The sequence below is a fragment of the Protopterus annectens genome, chromosome 1.part2, assembly GCF_019279795.1.
Source record: "Protopterus annectens isolate FY-2018-M chromosome 1.part2, PAN1.0, whole genome shotgun sequence".
Classification (NCBI taxonomy): domain Eukaryota; kingdom Metazoa; phylum Chordata; order Ceratodontiformes; family Protopteridae; genus Protopterus; species Protopterus annectens.
In genome coordinates this window covers 437,782,673-437,804,622 of record NC_056727.1, presented here as the reverse complement: position 1 = coordinate 437,804,622, position 21,950 = coordinate 437,782,673, and positions in this window count along the sequence as shown.

The following is a 21,950-nucleotide window of genomic DNA, read 5'->3' as shown; positions in this document are numbered from 1 at the left end:
TACCTTTTGTGCTCCCAGCACTGAACAACGTTCCTGAATCATCTGTCAGAGATGAACAAGAACAATGTTATACATAAGAGAGGTGATGCAGAGACACTGGGAAGTCATGCAACATCAGACTTTGAAACCCTTGCAGGGAAGAGAACAAAACCAGGAAATACGCAGGGGCAAAGATGAGCAAGAAATAAACAAATTGTAAACAAATCTAGAAGATGAGAAAAAGGACAAGATGGTGGAGGGAAAGCAAGTGGGAGACATATTGAAGGACAGCAGAATAAGGAGCCTCTCTTAACTCATTAATACCTATGTAGTGTGGAATGTCACACCTCTAGCAACTTGCACACACCCTTGCATTTCAGAAACTTTTCTGAAAAATTAAGTTAAAAAACGTAAGATAAACAAATGCAAACATTTTGTGAGCAGTAAGAGCTGTTAAAACTATACAAATAATGTTGTCAGTAAAAAGTATTATTCACAGTGATAACAGTCAGTGCATTCATAGTCTTTTTTCATACATACTGTAATATTTTATAATGCACACAAACCCAGAATTATATTTTTTGCTAAACTTTCAAAAACAAATTGTCATATCTTGGTAAACTGTACAACTTGGACATACATTGTTATAAACTTTTGTTAACTAGACATGAGCTTTCACATGATAGCAAGAAATTCATTTCTGCATACAGAAATATCAAAATATATGCTTAATTACATAATTATCAATATAAATAACATTAAATATCTTTCAACATGTGCAACTTACAGTACAATGTTAGTTTTCTTATGCATCTAGGGCTTCACATGTTGTTTTTTGTTTGTTTGTTTTTTGGAAATGTTGTTGTTGTTGTCTTTCGGCTTTTCCTGGTTAGTGGTCGCCACAGCGGAACTCCAGTCCGCTAATGATTGGCAGAAGATTTTCACGAACACCGAAGTGCCAGCTCGACGTTCAACCTTCAATGAAGGCATGCCCATTTACACATGTCTTTCGAACGCCCACCCAACCGTGGGCAGGACATACAGACTCCACACAGAAGGCACTCCCTGCACTCCAGCCAAGAATCGAATGGGAGAACCTCTTTCTGTGAGGTAACAATGCTACCACTGCACCACTGTGACATAAATGTCCATATTGCTTATTTTCATAATTATTAACAAACAACTAGCAATATATCCTGTACAATTAAACATTTTTATTTATTTATTATTTATTTACAGTTTGATCACCGGGATAGTCCATTGGGCCAAAAAAAGCCCATTTTCACTGGAGGCCTGGGGAGAAAAGCTTCATGTACAAAATATGCCATAATACAGTTGGAAATTAACATATATATAGAAATCGTTACATAGTATTTTTGGCATGCAATAAAAGTAAATAAATATATAAAAAAAAACAAGTATAAAAACAATATATAAAAAAAAAACAATCATGGTGCTGTATGTTCTGTCTCAGCATCCAGAAGCAGAATGTAGGATACAAGTATATTGTGCATGTTATAACACAGTAGAGGCTTGTGGCTCAATCAGCCATAATTAGAATTCTAGAGAAAGACGTTACACAGGGTTGCATGTTGTACAAGTGTAAGAGTTTGTCAGAAATTATAGGGAGTAAATTACAATTAAAAGAGCCAGGTAGATAAGAATAGTGGTGATCAGTATTAGAACTGAAGTTGTGAGAAAAAGGAGGATAGGGGGATTGGGGTGAGGTAGAGGGAAGACAGGTAGGGTGAGAGCAGGTCCATTCCCAGTGAGGAGACAGGTGGGAATGGAACAAGGTCTTAAAGGTGGAGTGGTTGTTGATGGTACAAATATGTGGTGGAAGGGAATTCCATTGGTCTGCTAGAGAGAAGGATAATAGAAGTTTGCCTGAAATGCGTGCTGGTTTGTACACTTTGAGCAGGTTCTGGTTGTTAGACCTGAGTAGTTTATCAGGCTGATGTATTTTGAGAGTAGAGGCAAGAGAGGGGCACAGAAAGGGTTTGAAAATGAGTTTATGTGCATTAGTTAGTTGGATGCAGGAGAGATAGTTAGGCAGTTCTAGCCAACTTCATTTGTGAAAGACGTCACAGTGGTGGGAGGAGGATTTGGATCCGGTAGCAAACTTTGAGATTTTATTATAACAGGAGGATAGTTTTGTCTTTAGAGAGCTTTGGAGATCAGTAAGAAGGGGGGGTGCTATACAAGAGTGAGGGAATGAAGTAGGAGGTAGAGAGGACATGCTTAGTAGAGGGAGTAAGATAACAGTTGTGGCAATAGAGCATACCTAGCTTTTGGTGAATTTTCTTTATATTGCTTTGCAGATGAATATCAACTTTTAATTGTTCATCAGTAAGAACACCTAGAAGCTTTGCATGCGAGATGATAGCATTTGGGATACATTGGTGGAAGTCATTTATGAATATTTGAAATAATAGAAAACCTAATATAAAACTCTGAGGTACACCTGTTTGAGTATTAAGGAAGGAGGATGTGCAGTTTTTTCCAGTTATTATTATTATTATTTATTTGACATTTGTTGACTGGGTTGGTCCAGCTGGGACAGAGCCCCTTTTTCAGTGGAGACCTGGGGACAAAAGCTCCACAGTTAATACAAATATATACATTTAAGTTGAGTAGTACCGAGATAATAGTACAAAATCACTATCAAAGTCACAAGTAGATATATACAAAAGCAGGTTAACATGAATGACAATTAGTCTGTACATATCAACACATAGTGTACACTGCAGAATAAAAAAGAAAGCAATACATATAACATTTACAAGGCAAAGAATAGTGGTTACAGTGTGGTAAAGGTAATTAGGTAAGTTTTTCTAAGCTTGGTCTTTCAACTGTTGAAAGTTATACATCAGTATAGGTTAAACTGGCTGTGAAAGGGAGAAGAGGAGGTGGCATGCAAGATCTTTTTAAGAGTGTAGGTTCGAGGGAAAGAGTAAAGATGGTTTGCAGTGCTGAAGTGAAGAGATATGAGGAGGAAGGTAGGGTTTCACTGAAGTAGAAGTAAGGTGAGATAGTGGGTGGGCTATAGAGATGGGTCATTTAGAGGGGGGATAGCATAGGCATAGTTTGTTCTGCCTACGTGATTTTTACTGCCTTTCTGAATTGTAGTTTGGGTCTAAGGTGCCAGATGTCAAGTGGTAGTTTATTCCAGTTTTTCAGCAGGGTAACAGCTATAAAGGTTTTTTCCTATGCTGATGTTGTGTTTGTGAATGCACAGGAGATGTTGGTCAAAACTCCGGAGTGTTCTTGCTGGGGTGTAGGAGGAGAAGATAGATGAGATGCTGGGGCAGAAAGAGGTCTGGTATAGAATAGAAAGAATTCTCTGAAGCTGAGAGAGGATAATGTTATGGGGGAATTCTAACCAGTTCAGTTTACGGAGTGCTAAGCAGTAATAAGAGAAGTATAGTTGTTCAGCACTGAATTTAGCTATATCGTTCTATGTGTACTCAAGCTGGATAATGGGCGAGGGTTGTAAATTGGTGAGAATGTGAGAGCCGTAGAGAAGGGTTGCAAGTAGCTAGGCATGTCACAGAGCTGTTTTAGCTTTACTTGAAAGAAAGTTTTTGTTTCTGTAAAGAAGAATTGGAAATAAAATACAAACTGGTTAGGCAGACTGTGTGAAAGATAAAAACTTTAATAAAATAAAACACATACTAATGTCTCAAGCCATGTGACTTCAATATAGGCTTAATTGGTATAAAATTGTTTAACCCTTTCCCTTTTATAGCTTGTAAGATTGTGATCCATGTGATTTCAATGCATTCAGTATAGGTTTTTACATCCCCTCCCCTTAAACCAGTTTTACAAAGTTCTAAAACCATAAACTTAAACCTCTGCTTATTTCCTGCATGGATAACATGTTTAGACAAAGGCATTTTTGCTACCTTGTTTGTTAATTCAATGCAGGTGTTCCCTAATGCGATCCCTTAAACAATGATTCGTCTTGCCATCATAAAATGATTGACAGCTACCACACAAAGCTCAATCCACTAGATCACACGTACTATAGTTGGCAAAGACATTAACATGAAAAATAAGCATTGTGTCAGGATGCATAAATTGATTATCTATTTTTCTGTATTTACACACATTACAACTTCGACAAGGAAAAGTATCTGTTTTACTTGCACTTGAACCAGGTTGCAGTTTCTGCACTGATTTACAACATAACATCTTTTTAACAGAAAGTCAATTTTTAAAAGAGAAGGAAGGTTGGGCACCTAGTGTCTTCTTGCAATCCTCATCAGACTTGAAAATTTTACAATGTTTTTTTAAAGATATTGAAAATGAAAATTGGTATCATTAGAATATGTAAGACACATTCTTAATGGATAAAATGAATCCCTATTCATATCTTTATTATATTTAGAAGTATCATAGAAAAATGGTTCTGTATAAGTATCTCTTAAGGAAATTGGATCATTTTGAGCCATGGCCACATTCATTGCATCATAACCTCTCTTAACAAAATGTGCAGTTAAAGTATCAAAGGACTTATACATATCACTATCCTTAGTATGTAGACGCGCAGATCTAAATTACTGACCTTTTAAAATGTTAGATTTTGCCCGCTTAGGGTGCATAACTCAGGCATGTATTATATTATTGGTTTTACAAGATTTTTTATATAGCAAGATGTCTATACCTTCAAGGGTTATAACCACATTGACATCCAAAAAATGGATTTGTTCATAGGAATATTCATACGTAAAACATAGAAACGTAGTAGTATTATTGAGATACTGTACAAACTCAAGTAGTGTATCCAAGGTATCTCCCCAGATAAAAAAATATATCATCCACAAAGCAACCATAGTGGAGAATAAACTTAGAGAAATTGTTTTTATCACTGAAAATATATTCAGACTCCCATTCAGCTAACACCATTTTCACATAGCTATTCATGCATTTGGTGCCAATGGCAACCCCTGTACACTGTATATTGAACTTGTCAACAAACAAAAACACACCGTGTTCTAAGATGATATCTAAAAGAGCACATATTAGATAATAGAGTCATTGTTATATTCAGAATGTTCACTAAGAAAAAGTCTAATGTTCTCAATCTCAGTCATATTGGGAATGCATGTAAATAATGACACAACGTCCATGGTTACTAATATAAATTCATCTTCACAATAATTATTAGGCCATTCATGTAACCTATGTAGAAAATGTTTTGTGTCTCTCAAGATAACATCAACCTTATCTAGAATGGGATGAAGATGGTTCTCTACATATGTAGATAGTGGATCAGTAGCCCGCCTCTACCTAACACTATAGGTCGCATTGGTGGGTCAGTGGGATTTTTATGAATTTTCGGTATTCCATATAGCTGAGGTATAACTGGATTGTCTACTAGGGTTGCCACCTTTCGTTGTGGCTAAAACCAGAGTAAAGGAACAACTCTTGCATCACCAGTATCCCCGCCCACCCCACCCTCTCTTCCACCCATATTCCGCCCATTTTGTGACATTGTGGTGACATCACTTGGTGGGGAACACCCTCTTTTTCTGTTCCTGCTGCCTGTTTTCGGCTGATTTACTATGCTTTTTTACAGAAAAGCATAGTAAATCAGCTGATTTACAAACTCCAGTAGTCTGTTTCCTTTTTTGAAACAGAGTACCAGAGTTTGTACAGTGTTTTCCGGACTACCAGAGAATCTGTTTGATTTCTGGATAGTCCGGAAAAAAAACAGAGGGGTGGCAACCCTATTGTCTACTAATAAGTATCCATACAAAGATTTATTAATTATACCTTCCATCATAATTTTCATGTTAATGTCTTTGCCAACTGTAGTATGTGTGATCTAATGCATTTAGTTATATGTGATAGCTGTCAATCATTTTATGTTGGTAAGACAAATCGTTGTTTAAAGGGGTTGTATTAGGGAACACCTGAACTGTATTAACAAACAAGATAGCAAAAATGTGTTATCTAAATATGTTATCCATGCAGAAAATAACCACAGTTTTAAGTTTATGGTTTTAGAACTTTGCAAGACTGGTTTAAGGGGAGGGGATGTAAAAACCTATACTGAATGCATTGAAATCAAATGGATGACAATCTTACAAGCTATAAAAGGGAAAGGGTTAAATGAATTTATACCAATTAAGCCTATATTAAAGTCACGTGGTTTGAGGCATTAGTATTTAAGATGAGAAAAGTTTATGATTATGTGTGAGTACGAAAGCACTTACCTCTCTGTATTTGTTTTATTTTATTAAAGTTTTTGTCTTTCACACAGTCTGACCAACCAGTGTTTATATTATTTCTAATACATCTGTTTCATTAACTGGTTTTTGATCCTTTTTGTCTGTGTGTTTCTGTAAAGGAGACCACGTTTTTTATGTGTTTTCTTAATGTTACTTAGAACATGCAGGTCAGATTTTATCTGGTCATCAATAATGACCCCTTAGTAGCTTGGTATGCCTTTCAACTGTGGTGGGTGTGTTATTGTGGGACGTGATGGTGAAGAATAGCTTCATTTGGGCCATAGTTTTAGGTACAAAGAGTAAGAGTGTGGTCTTCTTTGGATTAAAGATTACATGGTGTTAGTTGAGTCAGTTTTCAATAGACAAAAAGGAGTCCTGAGTTGTTGTATGGAGCTTGAGAATGGTATCAGCAATGGTGATGACTGTGGAGTCATCTGCATACTGCACTAGTGATGAGTCTGGGGTAGAGGTAGATAAGTGATTAGTAAAAATATTAAACAACAGTGGTCCCAGGATCCAGCCTTGAGATACTCCCATCTGTACAGGGAGTTGGGGGAGATAGCAGAGCTCAATTTGACAGATTGGAAACAATTGTTGAGGTAACTAGAGAATCAGGAGATAGTTGTGGTGAATAGGTTTAAATGAGAGAGTTTGTCTAAGACGAATGGGTGGGAGACAGTGTCAAATGCTTTTGAGAGATCAAGAAACAGACAGGAGACTAGTTTATTCTGATCTCTAGCTTGTGAGATGGTGTTTATGAAGGAGATGAGAGCAGTTGAGGTACTATGACCACAACAAAAGCTGTGGTGGATGGGGGTGAATAGGTTCTCTTGAATAAGATATTGGATCTGTTTGTGTACACATTTTTCCAAGATCTTAGAGAGGGGTATTAGAATTGCTATGGGCCTACAGTTGGATAGTTTGGTGGAGTTACCTCCTTTATGGATGGGGAGAGTGTAGAACTTTTTCCAGATGACTGGGACTTTGGCTTCAGTAATGCATCGGTTTATAAGAATAGAGATGGGTAGGGCTAAGGAGTTGGCAGCTAGCTGGAGAAAGAGTGGAGGGAGACTGTCTATTGAGGGACATCAAGGTCTGAGCTAAAGGAGCAGAGATCGTATGTACCGGGTGGATATAGTTTTCAAGCAGAAAGCAGAGGAGGTGTTAGAGGGAGTAGAAGGAATGGTGGGTGGGGTGGGGTTAGTGTTTGGATGGTTGATAAATCTACTAATGGAGTCTATAAAGTAGGAGTTAAAGTTAGTAGCAGTTTGGAGGGGAGTGCTAGTGGGGCTTGGGTGGGGGAGTGGATGGGTTGCTAGGATGAAGGATTTGATTAATTGTATGCCAGAATTTATTTGGGTTATGTAGGTGAGTTTTTTTTGGGGGGGGTACACTAGTAGTTTTTTTTTGTCACTGTTAATTGCTTTCTTAATAAGATTACAAAGTTGTTTATATTGTTGGAGTTGAATGGGTAGCCTGGTTTGGGCTAGAGTTTCCAATTTTTTGTCCCTTTGGGCCATTAAGGAGCGAGTAGAGGGGGGTTAGCCAAGGGAATATGGCAAATATTTTCTGATATTGTGTATAGGGGCAAGGGAGTTGAGTATGTTAAGGAATAAGTTATTAAGTTCTGTGACAGCTTCACCAAGGGTAGATGTCTGAGAAAGATCCAGTTGACAGCTGAGAGTTGATTGTTTAGTTTATTAGGGTTGAAGTTTTTTAGTTTCCGGCATGCTTTGATTTTGTGGGGTTTGAGTATGTGAGGAGTAAAACGGAGGACTTTGATTGGGCAGTGGTCACTGAAGGTGTCAGGCAGGGTTTCATGGAAGTGATATTTATGGGGATGTGATACTAGGATCCATTCAAGTAAAGCTGAGTGAGTAGCGGATTTAGTGGTATAGGTAGGTGTAGTTAACAGTTGGGTGAATCCATGTAAATTAATGGAGGTGGAGGGGGATACATTGGTGAGAGTTAACTAGTTGATGTTGACATCTCCCATAATTATGGTCTCATGCTGGAGGTCAGAGGAGAGAGAGAAAAGAATACTTTTGAGTACAGTGATGTTGTCACCAGGTGGAATGTAGACTGCAGCAATATTAAGTGAGGTGTGGGGATTAATTTTACAGTTAGCCAAAAGTAATTCTGCAGGAGAGTCTGGAAGGGAGGGGGATGCTAGTGGGGTTAGTGTGAGGTTTTCAGTGTACATGATAGCAACCCCACCTCCTTTTTTTTTTTTTTTGGTTCAATCTAGTCTTAAGATGTTATAGCCGGGGGGAAGGATGTCTTTATCTTGAATGTGGGGTTTTAGCCAAGTCTCGTGTAGGGCTATGATGTCACGGGAGTGTTGTGAGATCCAAGAGTGAAATTCAGTAGTTTTGTTTACTAGGCTTCTCAGGTTGATGGAGTAAAAGGAGATGTGTTTTGGTGGGATATGGGAGAGGGGAGTGATGGTTTGTATGAAGCTACAATCAGAGGGAGAGGTTAGCCCAGGGCCAGGGTTGAATGTATGTTGCCTGCAAGTAAAATGGAGATGAGAGTGGGGATTGGTTGAGGCTTAGGGATATGGAAAGTATTTCAGTTTACCTTTAGGGCGGGTTGCTTCAGACTTGATAAGTTTTTTTTTTCCATAATAAATCTTTATTATTATATACTTTTCATACAAAATTATAAAATACAAACTACTAACACTGTAACAATCACACCAAACAATATACAATATTTACAATAATGCTTCCATATAAGACATTAGAAATATAAGAAAAACACAGGAATAATTAGTAAGTTTCCAATATTGAACAGTTTGATTAGACATTTCTCTCCAAATATAGCAATGATTATTATTATCTTCAATTCAACGTTTTATGCTAATATAATATTAAATATCTGTTCCCAAATTTTTGGATTATTAATACCCTTACTATGTGAGTTTAAAAGTAGTTTATGAGCTAGTATATGTTTTGTCGCCAACAATCTAAAATTTTGCCATGATGTTTTAGTTGGGTCTAGCCAATTTGAAGCTATATAAAGCTTCATTAGTAAGAAAATAGTAATATGAACTATACTCTGTGATCTGGTAAGTTCCTTCGGGGGAATATGCAAAATCATAAATTTCCAAGACAGTGTTGTACTTTGGTAGCCCACTTTCTGAAGCTGAATTTTAAGGGAATTCCACAGTTTGTATACACACTTACAGCTCCAGAACATATGAAGAAGATCAGCTGGTTGAGTTTTGCAGTATGGACATGTTGCAGAGTTTTTAGAATTAAATTTATGCAGGGCAAGGCATGTATAATATGCATTATTCCAAATCATCATCTGTGTATATAACAGTTTTTGAAGAGAAGTTGATTTAATAGTCAATTCAATTGCCTTTAACATATTACTTTTATCTGTCAATAATATTTTCCCTTCCCAATAATTTGATAACAAAACTTTACCTTGAAATTTAAGTTCTTTAATTAATTTATTCGTAGCTGTTATACATTTAATATCCTGTTGGAGAGCTTGCCACACCTCAGAGCATTTATTTATAGTCTCTTCATCCAGTTTAAAGTTTTGTAGGTAACTTATAGTGAATTCTCTAATTTGTCTAAAAATAATCAGGTAATTTTTAGGCAAATTGAATTCTTGTCTTATTTGGTTGGGCGATCGATCCAGATGTTTATATATATATCAATCATAGTTAAATTCACAATTAATGGAAACTTCTTTAGATCAATTAATTGGTTGTTCAGCTTTACATTTGGGTTCCCGTGAAAGGGCTGAAAGACCATCATATGCTGAAGTAAATCCAATGATTGAAATAGAATCTGTAAAGATAATATTTCAGTTTTAATGTGTTCCACAATCCCATATACCTTCAGAATATCTTTACTTAGAAAGGGCATTGCTTTAGGATTAATGTTCAACTTTAAAATATATTGATAATTCAGGGTTAGCCAAGTTGGTGTCCACTTAGTACTAGTTATCTCATGACTGGCCATTCTTAAAATCCTATTAGAATTCACAATCAGATAATACGTTTCAAAATTAGGCAACTCCAGACCTTCTTTACTTTTTGGGGTCATTAATTTGTCATAAGATACCCTAGTTTTCTTTGGCTCCCAAATAAATTTAGCCAAATCTTTATGAATTTGTTTAAAAAATTTTCTTGAAAGAGATAAATGGGCTGACCTAAAAATATACAGTAACCGTGGCAATACATTCATTTTTATAACAGAAACTTTTGCTAATACTGGCAAGTGCAAATTTTTCCATCTCACAAAATCAGAAACTATTTGTTCCCAAACTATTTTAATGTTATTATTATAGAAATCTTTATTATCTGTGGAAAACACAACACCAAGGTATTTAATATTATCTTTGAATGTTACCTGCCCCGCTAAAGGTAATAATGAGAAAGGTTTAGGTGTCTTTAAAGGGAATATATTGGTTTTCCCCAAATTAATTTTATAGTTAGAAACCTCTGAAAAATCATTAACTGCTTTCAGTATCTTCTCAGTGTCTGATATTGGAGATGCACAATAAATATTCAGATCATCAGCAAAAGCTGCCATTAATAGTTTAGTTCCATACATTATTGGGACATTATGATAAACTTTCTGCTTAATATATAAGAACAAGGGTTCAAGATAAATATTAAATAGTAAAGAGGACAAAGGACAACCCTGTCTTGTTCCCGACCTAATCTGTATTCTTTTGGAAAAACTTCTGTTAATATACAGTGTAGTATAAGGATTACTATATAAAATTTGTAAGATTTGAACAAATTCCGGGGATATATTAAAATAAGGTAAGAGATAAAACAGAAAATTTGTGTCTACCCTATCAAAGGCCTTCTGTGCATCTATTATAAGAGCATATATATTCAGATTATTTTGCTTTGCATGCGCTATCATGGTATGTAATGAAAGTGTATTATCACTTGTTTGTCGACCTGTCATAAATCCAGCCTGTTCTTTAGATATTATATGAATCATGATTTTCTTCAATCTAAATGCTATAATTGAGGTTAAAATTTTCATGTCTACATTAATTAATGATATCGGTCTATAATTATCTGGATTCTGGGGATCTGAGTTAACTTTATGTATAAGAATAGTTTTAGAAGCATTAAGATGAGGATCATGAATTTTATTCCTAATTATATAGTTAAACACACCTGAAAGTATCTTACCAATAGACTCTGCAAACTTCTTGTAAAACTCCACTGTCAACCCATCAGGACCTGGTGATTTCTTTGGTTTCATATGCTCAATTATATATATTATTTCTTCTTCTGATATTGGTTTAACCAAATCATTTTGAAAATCCTCTCCTATTTTTGGAAACATAATCAGGTGTAAAAATTGTTCATAAACTGTATTAGAGGATATATCCTTCTGCCCCTCATAACTATTAGTATATATTTTCTCAAACATATCAATAATATCTGCAGTTTTACGATATATCTTATTATTAAGTTGTATTTCTGAAATTTGCCCATTTGTTTTTGATTGGTTAATGATCCTAGTCAGCACTCTCGATGGCATTTGAGCATGATTAGCATACTTAACTAGAGTCTTATAATCTTGAAATGTTACTCTAGAGTTTTGAATTAAGAAGAGATCCCTTTGACATTTAAGCAACTCTTTCTCTGTTTGCTCATTAAAGTTTAACATTAGCTCTTGATCGAGTAGTTTAATTTTGGATTCCAAGTTTTGAATGTCTTTATGTAATATTTTTTTATAATAAGAGGCTTTTTGCAAAAGGACCCCTCTTATTTGAGCTTTAACTGCAGCCCATTCAATATCTGGGGCATTCTGATGTTTATTTAAACCACCCAGTAAATCTTTAAGGTAGTTTGAAATTTCTTGTAATATGTCATCCTTATTTAGCAAGTTTGGATTCAGAGACCAATTATACCCTCTTTGTCGTAAGATATCTTTTACTTCTTTAGCAAAACTCAGCTAAATTTTTGAGTGATCTGATAGGTATTTGGCATGTGTAACAACAGTAGGGTCTAAGTTAATCAATGATCTTGAAATCAGAAAAAAATCTATTCTGGACCACATTTTGTGACATGGGGAATAAAATGTAAAATTATTAGTACTATTATCATTATTTAAATAGTGAAATGGGTCATATCATTTAAAATCTTCTTTTAAATCATTCAGTGCTAATACAGCATGCTTATTAAATGCTCTTTGTGGACAAGATCTATCCAACTTCGGATTTTGGTAAGCATTCCAGTCACCTCCCATAATTACATAGTGTCTATCGAATTGCGTTAAAATAGAATATAATGATGTTATAAATATTTGTTGGTTATTACATGGCGCATAAATATTAAAAAGTACTATGGGTTTATCAAATAGGGTAGACGAGAGGGTGACATAATCCACAAACACATTCCAAGCACTTTACCAGCAATCTTTATTAGCGATCAGATTAGTTGATCCTTTGAAGGCGAAAGGCCGAGGTACCAGATCGCTAATAAAGATTGCTGGTAAAGTGCTTGGAATGTGTTTGTGGATTTAATCTTCTGTGCTGGTGTTTGTGGAGAGGGTGACATAACACCATCTCCCATCTTTATCTGAATTATAGTCCAAAATCTTCTCTTTATATTGATCTTTAATAATTATAGCTACCCCCGCACTATTTGACTTACCTTCCGATGTTATTACCTCTCTGATCCATTTCTTTTTTTTAATATCCGCCCATTGATCATTCATTAAATGAGTTTCTTGCAGTAAAATAAACCACGCCCTAGCCTGCAACAATACATGAAACAATAGTTTCCTCTTCTTCAAGTTCTGGAGCCCTTTAACATTCCATGAATCTAATTCCCACATTTCAAAGGTTGGCTATACAGTAAAAGGTTTGGAGGGAAAACATAAGTAAACAGATACAATAATTTCAAAGTCATACATATAGTGGAAGCAATTCTTATATCCCGTCCTACCCCAGTGCTTACCCACTCTAACCCCGGACCAGGATAAATATAGGTCTTATATAACATGTAGTACCTAAGGTATACAGAAAAAAATATATAAAACACTACATTATATAGTTTAAAATGTGTTCCATAGTTAAGACCTATAAACTCTACCTTACTTATGACAAAGCCTAAACTAAGCATTCCCTAACGAACACTGCCATGAACTACAACTCTATGGTTACCTATTATTTAACCAATTCAAACTGCACATATAATAAGACAGTACATATAAAATCTATTACAAAAAAGGGAATTTTTTCCTTTTCCTATACTGAGATTAGCTATCATACATAGTCCGCATGAGAGAGAGAAAAAAAAAATATATATATATATACATTTAAATAAATAAAAACTGCTTAGTAATATCCTTACTTATAAGTTCACTTTAATCTAATTTAATAATAAAACAGACTACTAACTAACTAAAGTAAAATATAGTACCCTCTATACACAGTACATTAATAACTATAATGACAACTACATTGTACTAACATAATAATATCTCTGCACCCTCTGTAACTACTATAATTATAAGATTTTAAGTAAGTTATTAGGAAAGCATAACAAGTGTGCCTATGTGTTTAATTTACCAAACATCACGTTTTTTCACTGTTAAATAAGCAAAAGTAGTGTTTAAACAGTTCCCTTTGGATTCCCAAGGCAGGAAACACTATGAAATATTCGCAATGGGGGACCGCTTTAACAGACGGACACCCGGAAGTGTCACATCGAATTCGACCCCCTCGACAGCATTTTAGGCATTTCCTGTCTTCCTCCTCGTTGAAAACAGTTCGTTTAAGCCATAAAATGTTGGAAAACGAGTGCGGGTAATCCAGATAAGGAAAACAAACATTACTTTGAAAGGGGCCTGCAGCTTTTCACATGAAAACAAAGGATTACACAGACCTGGAGACACAGTAGATAATGGATCCCATCTCAGCAGCCTGCCAGTCTCAACGAAGGTTCAGTTCAAGTCTCTGATGCAGGTAAAGCCTTGAAAACTTTAAGAAACACAGTTTTAGCCTCATTTTTTTTGTAGAAACAGAATATTTGATTCCATCCATTGTAAAAATAAGCACATTAGGGTATTTCATTTGAAACTTAATTTGTTTATTAATGAGGAATTTGCAGTATGGAGACAAAGCCTGTCTTGCCTCTCTGACCTGCATAGGCAAATCTTGTGACAAAGATATTTTATTATTTTCCCACATAATATAACCACCTTGTTTTGCAGTAATAAGTATTTTACTTACATCTTGATAGTTGAGAATTTTAGCATATACAGGTCTCGGAAAGTTAGATGCTTGTACCTCTCTTAAAGCTCTGTGTGCTCTTTCAATAACAATCTGTTTCATCCCCTCAGAGTTATTTAATAGCACTGCAAATATTTGTAGTATGGATGGAATTAGCTCATTATACTGGATAGATTCTGGAATCCCTCTGATGATAACATTGTTTCTTCCGGATCTTGCTTCTAAGTCTGTAAGCTTGTTTTGCATAGCCTGTATATCCAGATCATGTAGATTTGTTTTTTTTCCAGTAAAGTTATTTTGTCCTCATTTTCCGAAATTCTAGCTTCCGTCTTATCCATTCTTTCCAGCAACTGAGTACATGTACTTCCAAATGACTGTATTTGATTAGTCAGTTCTTTCAGTGCTTCTTGAATAGGCAGCAAAGCTCTTTTGATGTCTTCCATATTTAAAGGCTGATCAGGTTTAGCTTTAATGCCTGTTTTCTGTTGTTCCTGCATTTGGGTAATTCTTTGCCTTTTGGTAATTGCATCTTTTTCAGGTGATTGTAATTCCGAAAGTTTGGTTTTAGCTGTAGTTGTCTCCATACTTTTAACTTCTTTAGACATCCTGTTAGTACACAAATCCTTACAGTATAGAAAGCACACGGTCCCTTTGTTTACTTCTCTCTGCAGAGCCAGCTAATCTATTGCAATCCAGTGAAATATATTCCTTTTTATCCATTTTTTTCTCCTTAATATAGGATAATTAAGTGAAGATAAAATTATTTCTCGAAGATTTGATGTTAAAAACCTCGTGTTATCAGCTCAGGGTTTTGAATTTCTCAGGTTAAATGGAGAGTTGCAGTTCAGCATTGTTCACAGAATGGCAGCCATCTTTGAATCAGACGTGATAAGTTTTGTTTTTGGAGGTAAGTTTTTTTATACAATGTCAAGTGGTGGGGTTAAGACCGAATGAGGGAATTGAGGAAAGACTGGTGGATAGGTAGAGGTAGGTGACTGGAAAGTGGGTTTTATGGGAAAGTTATAAGAGGAGAGGTTGTATAAGATAGGGTGGAAGTAGTTAGAAGTGCTAGTAGGAGGGAGTGGTGTGACATGGTGAATTGTAGGTGAGTGAGAAGGTGATTATATGTGTAAAGGAGATGAAGGGAAGAGGTAATCTGAGTGGTTAAAGAGTATTAGTAGAAGTAGATGGTGTTAGAGTGTGTGCAAGTGAGGATGAGGCTTAATGGGTAGAATTGCAGGTGGAAGTAAGGGTGGAGAGGAGGGATGAAGGAGATAGGATGAGGCAGAAATGAGGGGTGAGGCTGTAGGGATAGTGGTGCGGAAGGCTAGACAATAAAGGAAATTATGTCAGGAGTGTGTGGGAATGGGAGTAGGGTAGTGAAGTGGAGTGAGCCCGACAAAGCGAGGGTGAATGGAGTGGGTCAGCCCAGCAGAATGAGGTTAAGTGGAGGCAAAAAAAAAAACAATCAGTAAGTGAAACCTTTTTTGGTTTCTACTTTTGCAAGAAAGGACTTGACGGCTTGTTGCCTATCAGAGAGGTAACTGGAGAACCAGTTAATAGAGGAGGTGGACAGACTGGGATGAGAGAATTTGGACAAGAGGTGATTGTGTGAAATTCTATCCAAGGCCTTAGATAAATCTAGAAGGAGGGTAGATACGATATTTCTGGAGTCGCGTGCATTATTGACAGTTTTGAGGAAGGAGAGGAGAGTGGTGTTGGTGCTGTGTCCAGGTCTAAATCAGTGTTGTGTGGGAGTTAGCAGATGGTTGTCTAACAGGTAGGGTAGTAGTTGTAGGTGAATACATTTTTCGAGAATTTTAGAGACAGAAGAAAAGATGGCAATTAGCCGGAAATTAGAGATGTCAATGTTGTTGTCTCTTTTGTGAAGGAGAATAATAAAGGCTTTTTTCTAGAGTAAGGTTACATAAGATTCTTGAATTGACCGATTTATTAGGATGGAGACTGGAAAGGCTATGCCATCAGCAGCTAAGTTGAGGAAGTTAGATGGAAGGTCATCGGGGGCATTTGAACATGGTTTCAATTTTTTGTAGGAGTTTTTTTATGGTGGAGACAGGAATGGGTTTGATCGTGAAAAGGATGAGATGATAAATTATGGTGTTTGAGGAGGATGAATTGGGGGAGATAGGTGGGGTTGAGGCAAGTACATTGCTTGGAAACGATGTAGTGAGTTTGGCTATAGAGTCTATGAAGAAGGAGTTAAAACTGGTAGCCAAGGAAAGATCAGAGGCATTGGGATCTGGGCAGGGGTTGTCTTTTTTACCAGAATGGAGGAGGGTAGAGATACTATTCCATACCTTTTCAGGGTTAGTTTTATGGTTACTTTGAAGTAAGGAGTAGTAGGTTTTCCAGTCAATGGCAATGTGTTTTTTGACTTTGTTACAAAGTTGCTTATATTCGTTCAGGGAGGCAGGAATTTTATTATTCTGGTAATGTTTTCATGATTTGTCTTGGAGATGCATATGAGTTATCATTTCTTTGGTTATCCAGGGGACAGTGTTACATTTAATGCTTTAGTTCTAAGGGGAGTAAAGCTATTTAGCAGGTTAATGAATGTAGTATTGAAAAAGGTAACAGCATTATCCAGAGAGAGGAATTTTAGAGGGTTCCAGTTTTGTGAGTTTTAGAGAGTCAGAGAAGTTTTGGGGGTTGAATTTTTTTCAGAGAGTAAGTAGAGATGTAGTTATGACATGGATGAAGGGAGGAGGGTGAGCAATGAGTGAAGACGAGGAGATGATCACTAAGAGTCAGGGAGGCTACAGCTGTCAGAGATAATGTGGGGGTGAGAAACTAATATCTAGTCCAGAGTGCTACCAGAAGGGCTGTCTTTAGAGGGTCCAGTAGTTGAGTTGATAAGTTGGGTGAAATTATATAGGTTTATATTCTGGGAGGTTGTGGGAGATTGTATGATAGTCCAATTAATATTAACGTTGCCTAGGATTATTGTTTCATTGCTTATATTAGATGAGAACCAGGAGAGGATTTCTTCTAGAATGGGGATATTGTCACCGGGTGGGATATATAGAGCAGCTATGCACATGTTTTTGTGGTTATTTATCTTTAGAAAGGCAAGGGTTAGAACGGCAGTAACAAATTGGGGTATGGGCTTAGTATAGGGTGTCACTGACAGAGAGTAAGAATATAGAAGAGCTACTCCACCACCTTTCTTATGGGTTCTGTAATTTCTTATGATGCTACAGAGCATTGACAATGAATTGTTCTGTCTCCAACCATGACATTTCACACCATACCCCTGAAAAACATAAGGTTGCCACCTGTCCCATTGTCAGCGGGACACTCACGGGTTAAGCCACCTTATCCCGTTACTCACTGTGTTAAGTAGTGGGACCTGAAAAGCCCTGCTTTTGTGATCGTACTGAATTGCCGTGGAAAAGTCACAATTATTTCCGGCTATTTCATGACAATTCAGTTACGTCACCAACCTGGACCTGCAGGCAAAGCTGCTGCCTGTTAGGTGCGCGTGCTTTAATTCATGCAGCAATTGGCTGCAATTCACAAAATGGGTGGGGATTGGGGCAGGAAGAGCCCTGCAAAGATCGCGGCTGTAGGAGCACTTTGTTTTAAGCGTTTCTACAGCCACTAAAAAAATTGCCGAGATTTTTTTTTTATAACAAGTGATCCTGCCCGCCAGCCATCCACCCTCCTCCATCCAGCCAGCCAGCCAGCCAGCCATCCTCCTCCTCCAGCCAGCCAGCCAGCCAGCCTCCTCCAGCCAGCCAGCCAGCCAGCCAGCCATCCTCCATCCATCCAGCCAGCCAGCAATCCATGCAGCCAGCCATCCATCCATTCATGCAGCCAGCCATCCATCAAGCCATCCATCCAGCAGCTACTTCCACCAACCAGCTAGCCACTCCAGCTAGCCATCCATCCAGCCCTCAGCCATTCTTGCAGCCAGCCATCCATCCATTCATGCAGCCAGCCATCCATCCAGCCATGCATCCATTCATTCAGCCATCCATCCATCAAGCCATCCATCCAGTCATTCATCCATCCAGCTGCTACTCCCACCAACCAGCTAGCCACTCCAGCAGCCAACCGTCGAACCCATAACAGCATCTCCTTCACCAGTCTGGTGGTGACGTTATGGTAGAGGGTGTGGCCAGTGTCATATATTGGCCACATCCCCATGTCCCACTTTGGCCCACTTAATAGGTGGCAACCTTAGAAGTGCATGAATGTCTGTTAGTTATGGAAATATGAACATATATATGAAAATATTATAAGTGGAAATCATTGATTAATTTCTCTGCTGCATGACATCATAGATTGACAATCTTAGTCTAATTTTGTTAATATGTCTTCGCCCTTTCCAGTACTGTCTGTTGTTAGCTGGTAAGTCATTTACTTCAAGATGCCAGACCTCCAAAAATGTCTTGAACCATTAGGAGCTATGGGTGCCAACTGGAAGTATATAAAAAGGTATTGCAGGACTGAATGAATTAAGGGAGGTTAAACACAAAAACAAACAAAACAAAAAAATGCAGAGACACAAGGGAGAGCTCTTGGAAGATCAAGAAGATGACATTACAGTGTTTCAAATGTTTTGGATGACTCATAAGCAAACTGCTGGACATGTGAAGATCTAAACAAGCTGGAGAGAAGGATTTATGATATTTGTCAGGCAGAAGGCAGGAATGTTGAAAGAATGAAATTGACTGCAGAAGAAGAGAAGCAGTAAATAAGTGGACCCTGAACAGTAAATCACTAACAGTACATGACTGAGGGCAATGTATTAAATTAAAAAGATCCCTCCCTACCTTGTGAAACGTGCCCAGGGAAACACAGCATCAAAACTTTACAAAATATAGCATGAACTGAAGAAATTCTCAAGGCAGTGATGTGTAATACAGTCAAGGGGATATAGATGCCAGCCTCCAAGATAAGCAATATATCTTTTCATAACTATTTAGTGATGTATAATAAACTGCAATAAATATACGTGTAATATTTAATCATAGGAAAGATAAGAAATTACTGTTGATGTGAAAGAATAGTGGTGGATAAGTGGCACAATAAAGCACTATAAGACTGTAGAAAAAAATAAACTTTCATAAATGAGGCTGGAGTACTAGGCCATTGAGAAACGGTGAGAAGAGGAGGCAGTGAATGGGAATTCTGTGCTATAAAAAGACTGTGACATCAGAACTATGTTGGCATGCAATGTATTAGTGTGAGGGGCTACTGGAAGAAAGCAAAATAGTCTTAAAAGGCCCATGTCCAAGGCATACTCATACTCATGCAAGAGAAGAAAGGTAGGAATGCAGACGCCATGTGTCAAACAACACAATGCTCATCTCGAAGGGTAGGCCTGGGCAAAGGGTTATGCCAGATCGCACCGAATGGGGAAAGCAGGGAGTGGTGGCCAGAAACAACAAGGAAATAGCAGGTAATTACATGTAACATTCTGGGTTTATCAAATTCTATCAGAACAAGGACAGTACAGGCAAAACTAAAGAGGATAGGGACAACAGTGCTCTATTACAAAAAAAAACTGAAAATCAGAGAAGGGAAGAAGATTCTGTTAGAACTACACAAAGGGAAAAATAGGCAACAAGGGATTTGGAAGAAAGAGGGGAGTAGCAACTGTACTTTGGAGTGAACTTAAGGCAACCACATATAAAGTGACAAAAGACAGTATAGGAAGATGGATCGTGTGTAAGCAAAGAGTGGATGGTGCATGCTTAACAACAGTAAACACATATGCACCAAAGAAGGATGACAAAGGATTCTACAATAATTTCATTTGCTAAATGGATACAGATAAGAAGAGGTGGAAAAGAGATAATAAGGGGGATTACAATGCCACAGCAAAACTGAATAAAGACAGCTTGTTTGGAAGGAGGGATATAGCAACCAGACAGGACAAGAACTAGAACAAGGATTTAAAGATGCAGGGTAGCTGGACATATGGAGGGAGAGGTATCCAGCTGAGTGAGAATACATGTTCACATGAAACATTCTTGTACAGACAACATAGGTTCGACAGGTTCTTAGGTAAGGGCGACCTAACAGAAATTATGGAAGCAATACAAATATAGGAGAGATACATGTGAGATCATGCAGCAGTGAGACTAAAGGTAGATGATGTGCAGGAATAAAAAGCAGGGAGAAGTGGTGGAGATGAAAGGAAGAAGACGGGAAGAAAATGCTACAATTTGAAAGACAGGGACTAAATGGAACAACACTGATGGATGAGATCAAGGCAACTGTTAGGGGAAAACTGATGAGCACAAAAGGAAAGAAAGAAGGGAGCTTGCAGTGCCAGAGCGAGGAAGCTGGAGATAGCACAGAAAAAATAAAGTAAAAGGGAAACATTTCAGATTAGCACCCCCCCCCCCCCATAAGAATGGAATTCAACATTAAAATGAATACAGAGAAGCACAAAAATCAGCAATGGTACAGAATGGTCTACTGGTGAATATGGGTGGGGGCACAAGGGAAACAGCCACCAAAGAAATTCAAGGACAATCAGGCAGAGAGAGGGAGAGAGGGAGAGAGAGAGATACATTAAATAATGAGAGGCTATGCAGACTGTTTAGAGGAAGATGTTCTAATTAGGAAAAGATTTAAGGGGCACTACAGGGAGATTTACAAATAACAGGAAGGGTCTAAAGTCTCAGAATGGAATTATGGAAATAACATAGATGGGTATACACTGGAGGATGAAGAAAGAGACAAGCTGAATGCACAGGCGACAAAGAATAAGGTAAGGAAAGCCATATACAAGTTGAATGAGAGGAAAAGCTGGAGTGCCAGATGGATCCACCCTACAATTCTACAAGTGGGTAATTGAGGAAATTTGGAAGGTCATTGAGAAGGAATGCAAAGGAATAAAAGACTGTGGGAAAACAGGTAAAAGTATGAGGATGGCCAGAATAACCACAGTACTTAAAGGGGGAAGGAGAAAGAAAGGAAGAGAGTGAGAAATTACAGTCTTACCTCTTTGATTAATGTAGATGTCAAGATTCTGGCAATGGTATTTGCAGCAAGACTGGATGAAACATTACAAAAATAATACAAGGAGGACAGATGGCTTTGTGAATGGAAGAAAGGTAGAAAACAAAACTGGTGGAACCTACTTCAATTCATGCATAACCAAGAAATAGATCCTTGGGACAAAAGGCTACAACAAATGCAAAAATACATATAGGACTGGCTCATTAAGGACAAGAGGAAAGGACCAAGCAAGACAAAATGTGCATGAATTGGAAAAGGAGGGCTGGGGGCTCCCACATATCCATAAGTTGCCACTAACTCAATGGATAGAAATAGAACAGAAAGAATTTTAGCAAAGGAAATTAGGGGAGAAGGTGACATGGAGAAGATTACTAAATCACATGAATGAGGTTACACTAAAAGAATTGGGATGCATTAACTGGTGTGAAGGGAACCCCAAAATGGTATATGGAAAAGAAGGGTGGGGTGAATACTGGGAAGAAAACTGAGGAACTCTGAAGGTGAAGT